The following is a 13601-nucleotide window of genomic DNA, read 5'->3' on the forward strand; positions in this document are numbered from 1 at the left end:
AGTTTTTTGTGTTCTCTACCAGATTCGTGGGATATTATATTTATTGCAATAGGTAGCAATGCAACTGCCTTGCAGTTTGATGAAATAGTCTCATCCTTGCTAACGAAGGAGATGAGACAAAAAAATATGGAGAGCCAGAATGGTGATTCCTTGTATGTATGAGGATGGTCGCAGAATAAAAACAAAAATAAGTCATCAAGTGGAGATCTAAATCTAGAGGGAGATCTAAATCTCCAGGAAAACTTGTAAAGGTAGTGTGCTAGAAATGTGGAAAGGAAAGGCACTAGAAAATGGACTGTAAATCTAAAGCTCCTGACAAAGGAAAGGGATCTGATGATGCTTCTTCTGTAGAGGCAAAAACCACCTCAGATGAAGGTGGGGATGTGTACTTGGCTTCTTCAAGTACACATGTAAATCATGAGGCATGGTTGATTGACTTAGGTGCATCCTTTCACTTCTCTCCCCATAGAGAGTGGTTCTGCGTGTATGAGAAATATGATGGTGGTGATGTCTTCTTGGGGGATGACAGGAAGGAAAGAATCATTGGTCATGGAAAATTCAAGTTGAATTTTCAAGGTGGAAGGGTTAAAACACTTCCGTGTGTTCTACATATTCCTGCATTTGTCAGAAATCGGATTTATGTAAGCAAACTGGATGATGCAGGTGTAAAAACAGTGTTCGAGAAAGATACCTGCAAGATGGTTCGAGGAGTACTGGTATTGATGTGGGGAGTTCGGATTGGAACTCTGTATAGGCTGCAAGGTAGCACTATTATTGATGGGTGCAACAATTTTATGGAACCTGAAAGTAGAGCAGAAAATATAATGGTCTCTGGAGAAAAAACCATGTTATGGCATCAAAGGCTTGGACATATTGGAGAGAAGGGCCTTCAAATACTTCATGGTAATGGGATGGTAGAAGGTATGACTAATAGCTCTCTGGATTTTGATTTCTGTGAAAATTGTGTATATGGGAAGCAGAATCGGGTGAGTTTCCCCTCTGGTGGTAAGAGGGCAAAACATATATTAGATCTTGTGCACAGTTATGTTTTTGGACCTATGAAGGTTCCATCACTGGGTAAGTCTGTGTACTATGTATCATTTATAGATGACTTCTCAAGGAATACATGGATATATTTCCCCAAGAAGAAATTTGAAGTCTTTGACAGGTTTAAAGAATTTAAGGCTCTATTGGAAAACCAGACAGAGAAGAAGATAAAGGTGTTGAGGACAGATAACGGTGGAGAGTTTTACAGCAAGAAATTTGAAAAGTTCTGTAAGAAGTGTGTTATAGCACGACAGAAGACTAATCCATACACACCTGAGCAAAATGGAGTTGCAGAAAGAATGAGCAAGACATTGATGGAAAGGGCAAGGAGCATGCTCAGTGGTGCTGGGTTAGAACAGGAATTCTAGGCAGAGGTGGTGGAGACATCATGTTACTTGGTCAATAGATCATCTTTATCAGTGTTGGAGGATAAGACTCCATAAGAGGTATGGACTGGTAAAAAACACTCTATTTCACATCTGAGGGTATTTGTATGTGATGCATATGTACATGTTCCAAAGGAGAAAAGAACAAAGTTGGATAGTAAATCAGAAAAGTGCATCTTTATTGGGTATAAGGATGGTTTAAAGGGTTATAAGCTTTGGAACCTAGTAACAAGGAAGGTTGTGTACAACCGATATGTGGTGTTTAGAGAGGTGAAAAATGTCATTAAACATGAATTCCCATCAAAGGAACCTAAGAAGATAGAGTTTGAGCTAAAGGAGGAAGAATCAGACTCTACAGTAGAAGAGGAATCACAAGATGAAGAGCCACAAACTTCGGTTGTGACAAGATTAGTTCGAGAAAGAAGGCAGCCATAAAGGTATAGTCCATCTGCTTTCTGTTCAAATTTTGCTTTATCTATTACTGATGATGATCCCAGAACTGTGAAGGAAGCAGTTGATTTAGAGGATGAAAAACTCTGGAAGGAGGCCATGGTTGATGAAATGGCATCTTTGCACAAAAATGAGGCTTGGGATCTGGTGGAGTTGCCGGCTGGAAGGAAACCCATTGGCAGAAAATGGGTGTTCAAGAAAAAGACAAATGTAGAAGGAAAGGTGGATAAATACAAAGCTCGATTGGTAGAAAAAGCTTATTCCCAGGTGCTGGGAATTGATTTTGGTGATATTTTTTCTCTTGTTGCCAAGGTAGCTTTTATTAGATTACTTTTATATGTTGCTACTGCTTTTTATTTTGAGGTAGAACAGATGGATGTGAAGAGAACATTTCTCCACAGGGATCTAGAAGAGGAGATCTACATGAAGCAACCTAAAGGCTTTACGGTGAAGGGTAAGAAAGAAATGGTATGCAAGTTAAAGAAGTCTTTGTATGGGCTAAAACAATCACCAAAGATGTGGTATCAGAAATTTAATACATTTATACGGGAACTTGGCGTCACCAGAAGCAAATAATATCACAGTGTGCATTTTAAATTAATTGGTGACCATTTTATTTATCTGTTCTTGTATGTGGATGACATGTTGCTGGTTGGAAATGACAAATAAATTATCTAAGATTTGAAGACCCAATTGTCCTCCAAATTCAACATGAAAGATCTTGGTGTTGCAAACTATATTTTGGGCATGGAAATTAAAAGAGATCGGGCAAAGAGGAAGCTTTGGTTAAACCAGAGGAAGTATGTCGAGACAATATTACAGAAGTTTAATATGTAGGATAGTAAACTGGTGAAGGTTCTTGATCCTATAGGTGTAAAGTTATATGTTGAACAATGTCCCAAGACACAAGAAGAGGAAGAGGACATGTCCCATGTTCCATATGCAAGTGCAATTGGTAGCCTGATGTATGTGATGGTCTGTACTAGACTAGACATTGCACATGCAGTGGGAGTATTGAGCATGTTTATGTCAAAACCAGGGAAGGAGCATTGGACACTAGTGAAGCGAGTTTTCAGGTATTTGTGTGGAACTAGTGATTATGGTTTGTGCTACCAAGGAAGACCAGGATTGGACAAAGTTTTGGATATTTGTGGCTTTGTTTATGCAGACTGCGCTGGAGATCTGAATCAAAGAAGATCTACAAGTGGGTATGTGTTTAACCTATTTGGAGGTGCAGTAAATTGGATGAGTAAGAAACAATTTGTAGTGGCACTATCAAATACAGAGGTAGAATACATGTCATCGACTCATGCAAGCAATGAAGTAGTTTGGTTGCAGAGATTGTGTTCAAGTATGGGGTTAGTACAGGGAGCTATAAGGATAGACTGTGACAACCAAAGTGCAATTTTCTTGGCAAAGAACCCTGCTTACCATTCAAAGACAAAGCACATTGATGTTCAGTATCACTTTGTGAGGGATATGATAGAAGACAAAAAAGTGTTGCTGGTAAAGGTGGACACTTTGAAGAATACTGCATATGCATTGACAAAATATGTGAGCTATGAGAAGTTCTCTTGGTGTAGAGAAACAATGGGTGTTGCAGGGCTGGATAAATGACTAATCTCTCCTCTGGCCCCATGTGGAAAGAAAACAAGAAGTGGGAGAATGTTGGGTTGTGTTATATTCTTTCCACAACTAGCCCACTTAGTTAATCGGGGGGGTGGAGCCCCCCCTTCATTGTGCCGATTGCGCAGCGGGGGGGTCACAGGGGGTTTGAGGGGGGCAGGTAGCCCCCCTCTACGGGGTCTAGGGTAGCATCCCAGGGAAATTTTGTTTTGGACCCTATATTAGGTGGGGCGAACCTACCTATGGTTTTGTGCATAGTTTTCGCACATGGTTTTGGGCGCGTTGGTTTTTGGTCCATGGTATTAGATGCTTCAGTGTGTATATATATTTATTGTAACATATGAAAGGAAAATAATGAAAAATCAAGCTAGTAGTCCCTATTTTGGGATCTGAGGGAAAATCTCTGTGTATGTGTTTTATGTGTTATGCTCTCACATTGTTTATTTTCTGTGTTTTAGAATTCGTATGCAGGTAATTTATGTACGGGGTTAAAACCTACATGTAGAATGAGGGCTTGGCTTGTCATCTTGAAGGTTGGAGTCCTTTTATGGTCACGGGTCTTGGATATCTCACTTTGATATGATTCTATAAGAAGATAGTTTTTTTTGGGTTTTCCCCTTGGAGTACTTTTCCCCTACCTTGGAGCCTATATCTTGTGTTCTTTGTATCCTTGTGATCTTAATGTTTTGTACATTTCGTAATTTCTTGATGAAGAAGATGCAATAAACATTAACAAGAAGACAACAACATTCACAAGCAATTATTATGTAAATAGAAATCTACCCTAATTCATAAGCCTCTAGGTCTCTCAAAAATGATGATGAAAATAAGCATTCAACAATAGTTTTGGATCTGATATATTTGTTCCATTGTAGTATTTATTTTAATCATATCTATGATTATTGACATTTGAATCTGGATACAATTCTTGTTACTACAATTATATTCGTTATTGTTCAAGATTGATTACTATGTGCCAATTCTAAGATTGTTCACCAATTATGTGGACAATTCTGAGATGTTGTTTTGCATAAGTCGTTGGCAATATAATTTGAGATTTTATATTATATTTAATGTTCCTTTATTGATCAGAATTAAAATGAATGTTCAATAACATTTTTTGTTGTCAGAAAGTTGTTACATCTTTGATGTTTATTTTAATCATAGCTATAATAATTGGCATTTGAATATGGGTAAAATTCTTGTTCTTAGTTATTTTCGATACTGTTAAATACTTTTCAAGCACAAACAACTATCACTCTATTCTAATTTAGAATCTATTTACCAATTTTGTTGTAGAAGTTATGGTGTAGATTTGTAACTGCTCATGAAGTTTTAATCAAAATAATAAGACACAAACCTACTCTACTACTTTGTGAAAGTTAATTCACAATTTAGAACAAAAAATTCAGACATGCAATAAGAAATAACACACATGCACACAAAATTTTTCCTGGGGAAAGAATCTACTAAAAACTCCAATCCCTGCTTGCATTAATCTAATGAATAGAGATGTATTACAATTTCTTTGCTCAACTAAGAACAACTTGCAATTGAATAACCTATCTCTCTTCTCACTGAGAAGCTCTAACCCAAAATTAGTTAGTTTTTGCCTTTGCTTGAGACCTTATTTCCTTATGCAATTCCTTCAGAAATTAGCCATATTATTTAGGAATTTCTCCAAAATGGATTGCACAATTCCTAGGGTTGATCATCTGATTGCATGCAACACCTGTACAATCAAGACTAGCCTACAATTGATGTTACACTATCTTGGAATCTCCACCATAGTTGGGGAACTTGAATTCACTGCATGCACTAGCTATTTTGGGTTGATTAATTAGTTAACAGGATGATCACTGAGTTTTACTGAAGTCTCACTACACCACTAACCTTCCACTAGTTCCTCCAACAGTTGGAACTAGTTTAACTGAAAACAACTTGAGATCACTAACTTTGATTTCTACAAATTAGCAATCACATATGCTTAACTGAACTCTAACTCCTCCAACTCGAATTTACTGAGCAAACTAGATGACACAAGCCATGTCACACAAGTCAATTGCTTCCAATTTGTCTGTTGATGTAGAAATTTGAATTTTGGTACGATGGACTCCTTGCCCAATCTGCATCTGTGAAGAAACACAACTTCACTCCCTATGTCAATCTGTACCATATTCCAAACTTGGTGGTGCATCTAAGGTACCATAAAACATGTTTAGTTTTCTTCCAAAATAATTTGGTTGGCCTAACCATAGCTCAACTGGTTGACTACATAGCCCATATTTGGTCGTGTGTTCACAAGATACATGAGTGAACCCACTAGCTGTCAATAAATGGTAGCATCCACTTCCTCACTTGAAGTGGCATCCTTCCTCCTCCAGTTGGTCGCTAGAGCTATCTCCATGGGTTTGTAACTATCCATGTGAAATCTTTTTAGTATCTCATTTGCATACTTGCCTTGAGATACACGTAGTTCCCCATCACCTTGCCATACTTCCAACCCGAGGAAGTAGTGCATGAGACCCATGTCTTTCATTTCAAACTCCCTTGTAAGGTCCTCCTTACAACATCTAATCAACTTTCCATCACTAGTTAAAATCAAATCATCAACATATAAGACAATAATAAGCAATTTAACTTCTACCAAGATATGATAAAGGTTTGCATTCACTTCACTTTTGGTGAAGCCTAAACCAGTGAGATATCTATTGATCCTGACGTACCAAGCACGAGGTACTTGTTTGAGACCGTACAACAGTCACTTGAGTATGCACACATGAGACTCTCGATCAAATGTCTCAAAACCTTATGGTTTCTCTATATACACCTCCTCCTCAATAACCGCATTGAAAAAAGTTGTTTTCACATCCATCTGTTGGATCTTCCACCCCATCTACACAACCAATGCAAGAATTGATCTAATGGATCAATACCATACTATAGGAGCAAAGGTATCCTCATAGTCAATTCCCTCAACTTGAGAGTACCCCTTGGCCACAAATATGGTCTTATACTTCTCTATGATTCCGTCTTCTACTTGCTTAACCTTGAAGATCCAACTCGAACCCACTAATGATTTAATTGTTGGTCTTGGGACCACTTCCCAAACATTGTTATTTACAATGAATTCGTATTCCTCCACCATTGCATATAATCATGCAGGTTGCTCTACTACTTCCTCAAAAGAGGATAGATCAATCTCTATAAGCTCAATCATTAGTGCCATGTAGACAATGTACTAATCAAGTGACCTTCTTTGGTTGCGTTGATTTGAAGGAGCACCTACATTCTCCCTTGCATCTTGCACAAGTCTTTTAGCTTCCCTGGTTCTTTTTCTACCTTCTCTAGATGGTTCTACTTGAGTGGTTGTCTCCACTCTCTGCTTATCAATTTTTCATTTCTCCACAACTTCCTAAGGTTCCTCCTTTGGAGCTAAAAGATTCTCTTTTGGTGGGATATAAAGCTCCCTCTCAAGACAACACCACATCACTTTCTCCTCGTCAAACTTTACATCCCTTCGCACAACTGTTATTCTGAGGGATGGAAAGTAGACACAGTGGTTGTGGGTAAGAAAATGGATAGCTTCCATACATTTATGGATGGCATCCCTAGTAAGCCCATCCATATAAAGTAATGCACATAGCCTAGTCAGATTCAAATCGGGCACCTATTAGCATAGCACTAGTCAAATACCCAACGACATTGGTGACAAACAATTAAGCCAACACCTTGGACTTCCTTGCTAAGAATACACATAAGAACCTAATATCAACATATAATCCTTCAAATTAGATAAATAAATATAGATAATCTTTATAAAGACATACAATTCCATCACAACCTTTTGAGTGTAGAAAAAAGGTTAGTCTATGAATTAAGTATAAGAAAAAAACCGATAACTTCATGTCAATATAATGTGTTTATTTGATAAAAAAAAATTAAGTCAAATTTACTCCTCAAAATATCTTAAACATCTTAAACGTCCATTAATAAGCCACCATAATTTTAAACATCTTAAACGTCCATTAATAAGCCACCATAATTTCAAATTAATTAAAAGAAACCATAAAATCTAGGCGAAGCATTATGAGGCAATGGATAATGGAGAATGCCATGATTTGTACCATCGTAACTAGATTATTTCTTACTTCTTTGTAATAATTCTACTTAAATGTTTACCGTGTAAATATTTTCAAGGGAAGGGAATACAATTTTCTAAAAATATAATGCAAAATAAAATAATAATTTGTTTTTAAAATAAATAAATATATATATATATATATATATATTAAATTGAGGTTTTTGTGATCTATATCTAAAAACAAATAAATATATATATATATATATATATATATATATATATTAAATTGAGGTTTTTGTGATCTATATCTAATTTTTGAGACAGGTTTTAGGCTATAATCACATCAAAATTCATTTGTCCACGCTTTTCGAATCAATAGGTGTGGTTCATCGTCAAGACAAAATGAAGAACCAGATCCAAGTATAGAGTAAAGGCATAGAAAGATCATTCAAACTGTTAGAAAGAAATGGCTATAATTGACAGCTATATTTCACTGGTCCAAGAGTTAGTTAATTTATTTATTAATTTGTTAGATATATTTATTTTCAATTCATGTGTACCTAAATAAATCTAATTGAAAATTTTCTAAATTAGGAACTATAATCAGTATAGATTATATTTGTTATATATATAAAATAATCAGTATAGATATATATTAATGAGTAGAAAAGTATAGATATATATTAATGAGTAGAAACGGATCCAATTTTTATGTATAAATTTTTTTATTTTTAAATTTTTCAAGTTTTTTTTATTTTGATTTAACAAAATTTCAATTTTAATAACTTACATATATCCTTACACATCATAAAAAGTCAATTAACCTGTACAATACAAGTTATATGTCTGAAACACGAAAGCAGAGTCAACCTCCAATTCGACATAAAGCCAATGGAGGCTCCTGAACCCATGGAGGAGGATAGCAAAATCCCAATTTTGTGGGTCAGAATCTCTTGCACGTCACGTCTCACAAAAAAGAAAGAAGCGTGTTGATCATTTGATTCCATGTTGAACGGATCACCACCAAATAAAATAAGTGCGATTAAATTACATATAACATCAAGCTCAGTCCTTCGTCCATGTCAAGATCAACAAAAGTCGCTAATACATTTATTATTTATATATATATATGTACACCTTGTGGTCACATGATTGATTTACTAAACGAAACTACAAAGCGCTCACTAATCTACAGGTGGGCGCCGAACTCGTTTTCACTTAACATCATAACTTTTATCGCGGTCATAAAATAAGTATTTTACTGGTGCATAATAGGGAGGGCCACTGGGAGACTCAGATGATTCTTTCCGGACTTTCTACGTCCACTGGTCTAGATAAAATATTTACAAATGAAAAAGGAAACCAGCAGATAATCTAGATAAACTATTTAGCTGAAAATGTAAGCAAGTAGAAAATACTGTGTGAGGGGCTCTACGGTGGAGTGGAGGGGTGATCACCGTTGTCACGTGCATGAGCAGAAGGATCCTTCTCCCAGAAGAAGACGAGACTGCTGGCTTTTAGGGCAAAAGTCTGTAGAGAGAGGGGAAGCGGGGGTAGAGCAGGGGGGTCTACGACGCCTTCCAATATCTGCAACACTTGGCCCATCGTCGGCCTTTCGTCTTCGTCATCTTGAATGCACCATCCTCCCACGATGGCAGCCCTCTTCACCTGCTCTGCCTCTGCATCGTTCACGTCCACCAATTTCTTGTCAAGAACTTCCATGGCGTTTCCGCTGCTTATCTGAGTTGCAGCCCATGCGGGAAAGAACATCTCGCTGGATTCCTCGTCCCCGTCCATGTTTCTTCGCCCTCCAATTATTTCCAGCAATGTCATACCAAAGCTGTACACGTCGGCCTTGACAGTGATGGGAAGACCTGATAGCCACTCAGGAGCCAAGTACCCTCTGGTTCCTCTCATGGTGGTCAAGACCTTGCTATACTCTCTGCCCAGGAGTTTCGCCAGACCGAAATCGGCCACTTTGGGGCAGAAATTGGAATCCAGGAGGATGTTTTCGGGCTTGATGTCGCAGTGAATGATGCAGTCCCTGCACTTCTCGTGCAGGTAAACAATTCCCCGGGCAGTTCCCACTGCGATGCCGAAGCGCGTTTTCCAGTCCAGCACCTTCTGCTCATCATTGTTCCGCTTTTTGTGGAACAGGAAGTCGCTGAGGCAGCCGTTGGGCATGTATTCGTAAACCAACAGCCTGCCGGAGCCCTCTGTGCAAAATCCCCGCAGACGAACCAAATTTACATGCTGTGTGGTTCCGATGGTGCTTACCTCCATGCGAAATTGCTTTTCTCCTTGGCTCACACCCTCCAACTTCTTAACAGCCACCAGAGAGCCATCTGGTAGAGTTCCTTTGAAGACAGAGCCGAAACCCCCACCTCCCAGACGCTCAGAAAAATTCTTCGTTGCGACCTGTAGCTCTCTGTAAGTGAATACAGTCAGCGTTCCCGGCGCGTATTCTGTTGCAGATAGTCCCGTGCGCCTGCAACAACATAGAAACAGAAACACAAGGGCCATAATAACAACCAGCCCGCCCGCGACGCCACCCACTGCACCTGCCAGGGTAGCCTTCTTGTTGGAACCAGAGGAGTTGGGCAAATCAGATTCATCTAACAGTAGAAACAGCGAGATCCCGTTGGAGGCCGTATCAGACAGATCCAGCAATTCACCAAACCATATCAGACAAGCCTGCAAAGTGCTGTTAGAAATATAGGCATACGCGGTGCACGAACAATTGCCGAGACAGGTCGTCCGGCACTGCCCTTGCCCCTGCCCTTCGTATTGAACCCATTGAGGGGGCGTCGATTTGCCAGTCAACTCCACAAATCCAACTTTGTTGGTCCAGTTTCCGGCATTGCTACATTTTAATGGCGTCTTCCGGACACAACCGCTTGACCACTGCTGAGAGTTCCATTCTTGGGTATCGTTGGGGACAAAACCCGTGAGACAGCCGCAGGACTGGAGATTGTTATTGTTACATGATCCATAAGCACCACACAAATCATACACCTGGCACTGATCTCTGGGCTGTGCCCAGAACATGCTCCATTGGTTACTTGACAGCATAATATAAACTCGAATTTCTCCCGACTGGTCCAGGACGAAACGTGACAGATATGTGAATTCGGATTTAACAGAATAAGTGAAATACTTGGACGAACCTTTACTTACAAAGCTGAAATTATAGATGTAATTCTGCGTCATCTCCGGAACGTCGCTGAAGATTTGGCCGTTCCAGACACCGCTTTGCCAGTAGTTGATCTTATTCTTCCACACCAGAACGAACTGGTCGGTTCCGTCTGCATCCATCTGAAGGCCATAGGGCCCTGGAGTCGGATCCCAAGTGCTTTTCCAGGCAATCACGCTCTGATTCACACTGATCTTCATCCCAGGCAACCACGTATTTCCCGGATGATCGAAGTTTTCCCAAATGTATTCAGAGGCATTCTGGGCACTCACCACGACCAAGTTACCAGAATCCGTAATCACAGCCGAAGAGGGCTTCTTGCCGTTTCCATTGGAGGACCAGATGGTGGATCCCCCATAAGACAGAAGTAGACGCCCGTCTTCTGTGAGATTGAAAACACCGGATGCATTCTGCAGCGGCTGTTCTCTGTTGGCCACCCAAGCAATTGTTTGTTGTGAGGCGGTGGCATACCAAATACCCACATACCATTTCTTAACATTGTTGTTGGTGAGATTGAAGAATCCCAATTTGAAGACACCATTCTTAGAAATTCTGGTCTGGCTACCAGTCAGAGAGGCGCCTAACACTATAGTATCAGAAGATACATCAGCTGCATCGCCTGCCTTTACCAGAAGCAGCAGCAGCAGCGAAAAACAAACACACGAGAGAATCTGGGAGAGTTGCCCTCTCATCCAATTTCCGCACCTCATTCTAAAATCCATGAGCCGCTCTGCTGCTACACCATACTCTGCATCTCTTTATAATACGCGTATGTTTATTGGGGTTACCCCGATTCTGAATGTTCAACTACAATAGTAAGTCAATACCTAATACTTTAGACTAATCACGCATTGACGGCGACCAATCTTGCAATGACTATAATACCAATACGCGTCTAGAAATACAGAATCAAAACGCGTGGACTCTCCTCGACCACACTTTTATTTTATGACATAATTGTTGAAAATTAAAATATAACATTAACTTGCAAATTTAATATTTATGCCGTGCAATATGCAGTAAGACAACTTCCAAAAATAATAGCGGCGAATTGTTTGAAGTTTACGATTTATATAGAGCAAAATTATGATTTATAATTATGTTAAATTATATTTTTATTTTATTATAATATTTTATAATTATTTATTAGGATAATTATTTAATGATATGCAGTAAGACAACTTACAAAAATAATAGCGGACGGATTGTTTGAAGTTTATGATTTGCATAGATCAAAATTATGATTTATAATTATATTAAAATATATTTTTATTTTATTATAATATTTTATAATTATTTATTAGGTTAATTATTTAATTTATTTCTAAATATATACCGATATTCAACTTCTTAAGCCGATTCCTTCTGCGGCTTCTCTCACAGATCGAGAGCCCCTCATATGCCAACAATACGCAAGTCTTCCAACTTCGTCTTGATCATTCTTTCCAGCCAACGCTCTGAACTTTCAATCCACGAAGGTTGGTAAGAAGCTTAAGGTTGGTAAGAACCCTAAATACGTTTTCGATTGCTGCTATGTAATTTATTGGGAAGTTTGAAATAGATCAGGGTCTGCGGATTGATTGGGCTCTCCAAGGTCTGCGGCTTTCTAAGTTAGATCTGTGGCTCCAAGTTAGGTCTAACACGTTTGCCGCTCTCCAAGTTAGATCTGCGGCTCTAGATTTGTCGGGTATGATTTAATAGGTCTATCGATTCCTCGGTGGCCTTTAGGTTTTATATTTCTCCAAATTTGTGGCTCTATTGAGGTATAGAGCGGCTCTCGAGATTTGCAGCTCTCCAAGTTGTAGATCTACCGATTCTGTAGCTTTTTTTCGGCAACTTTTTTCGGCAATCTTCTATACTCAGTGGGAGAGCATTCGCGAAAATAGCTGCTGGCTCAGTTCCGTCCGCATATCGTCAGTGAAACCCTAGCGCCCATTGTCCAAGTGGTCCAGGCCTCACTCGATGAGGCTTTGAAGTTCTTTGAAAGTGCCATAATCTGTCGATTCAATGGTTTTTGGCCGCGGCTAACAGCGCTCCATAGTTGGATCTCGTAGGTATGGAAGCCTGTAATTCTTGATGCAATTAATATCTACCCTTGTGCTATGGGTTTCTTTATAGTAGATTTTGAAAACCCTAAAAGCAGAAGGGCTATTCATGAGGCCATGGAACCCATCATTTGATCCCTCAGCAACAGTGATAACATCAACTCCAGTTTGGGTGAGATTGCCAAATCTACCATTGCCTCTCTGGAATTTCTCTTCACTAAAAGCCATTGCAAATGCAATTGGGAAATTTTACTGCAGGTGCCCAGAAACAAAGGAATATCCCAGAACCACCTATGCACTCATATGTGTGGAAATGGACTTGAGCGTTGGATTCCGAGCTGAAATACACCTAACAAGTAAAGACTATGTGTGGAACCAGAAACTCGATTATGAAAGTGTCCTCTTCAGATGTCGATCCTGCTTTGAGACAGGCCACTTAGCCAAAAATTGCCCAAAAGCCTCCTAGAAAAAATCACCACAAATCTACATGGTGGGAAGGAGCACAAAAGGAACACTACACTGTGAATCACAAGAAATCAGGCAAGAAAGAAACAACTCTCAAGACAAGCAAGGGGAAAGCCCTGCCCAACAACAAAAGAGTGAACGCGACAACCCCTCAAGTTATGAGGGTTCGAATACCGCACAAAATAAATCTCCCTTTAACAGCAAAGCAGATCTACTAGACCAAACTTCTTCTCCGACTATCTTCAAAAGGACGAACACAATAGATCGTGAAGCTAAGACACCAATGTCCCAAGAATCAGAAGAGA

General features: G+C 39.2%; 1 pseudogene; it reads right to left on the bottom strand.

Moving 5' to 3' along the window:
* Positions 1–8675: 8675 nt before the first annotated feature.
* Positions 8676–11600, bottom strand: LOC149233240 (G-type lectin S-receptor-like serine/threonine-protein kinase At2g19130 pseudogene; annotated as a pseudogene).
* Positions 11601–13601: the final 2001 nt, after the last annotated feature.

Source organism: Pinus tabuliformis, chromosome J (genome assembly GCF_031772625.1).
Source record: "Pinus tabuliformis cultivar Carrire ecotype Pingquan chromosome J, CPIR1, whole genome shotgun sequence".
Lineage (NCBI taxonomy): Eukaryota > Viridiplantae > Streptophyta > Pinopsida > Pinales > Pinaceae > Pinus > Pinus tabuliformis.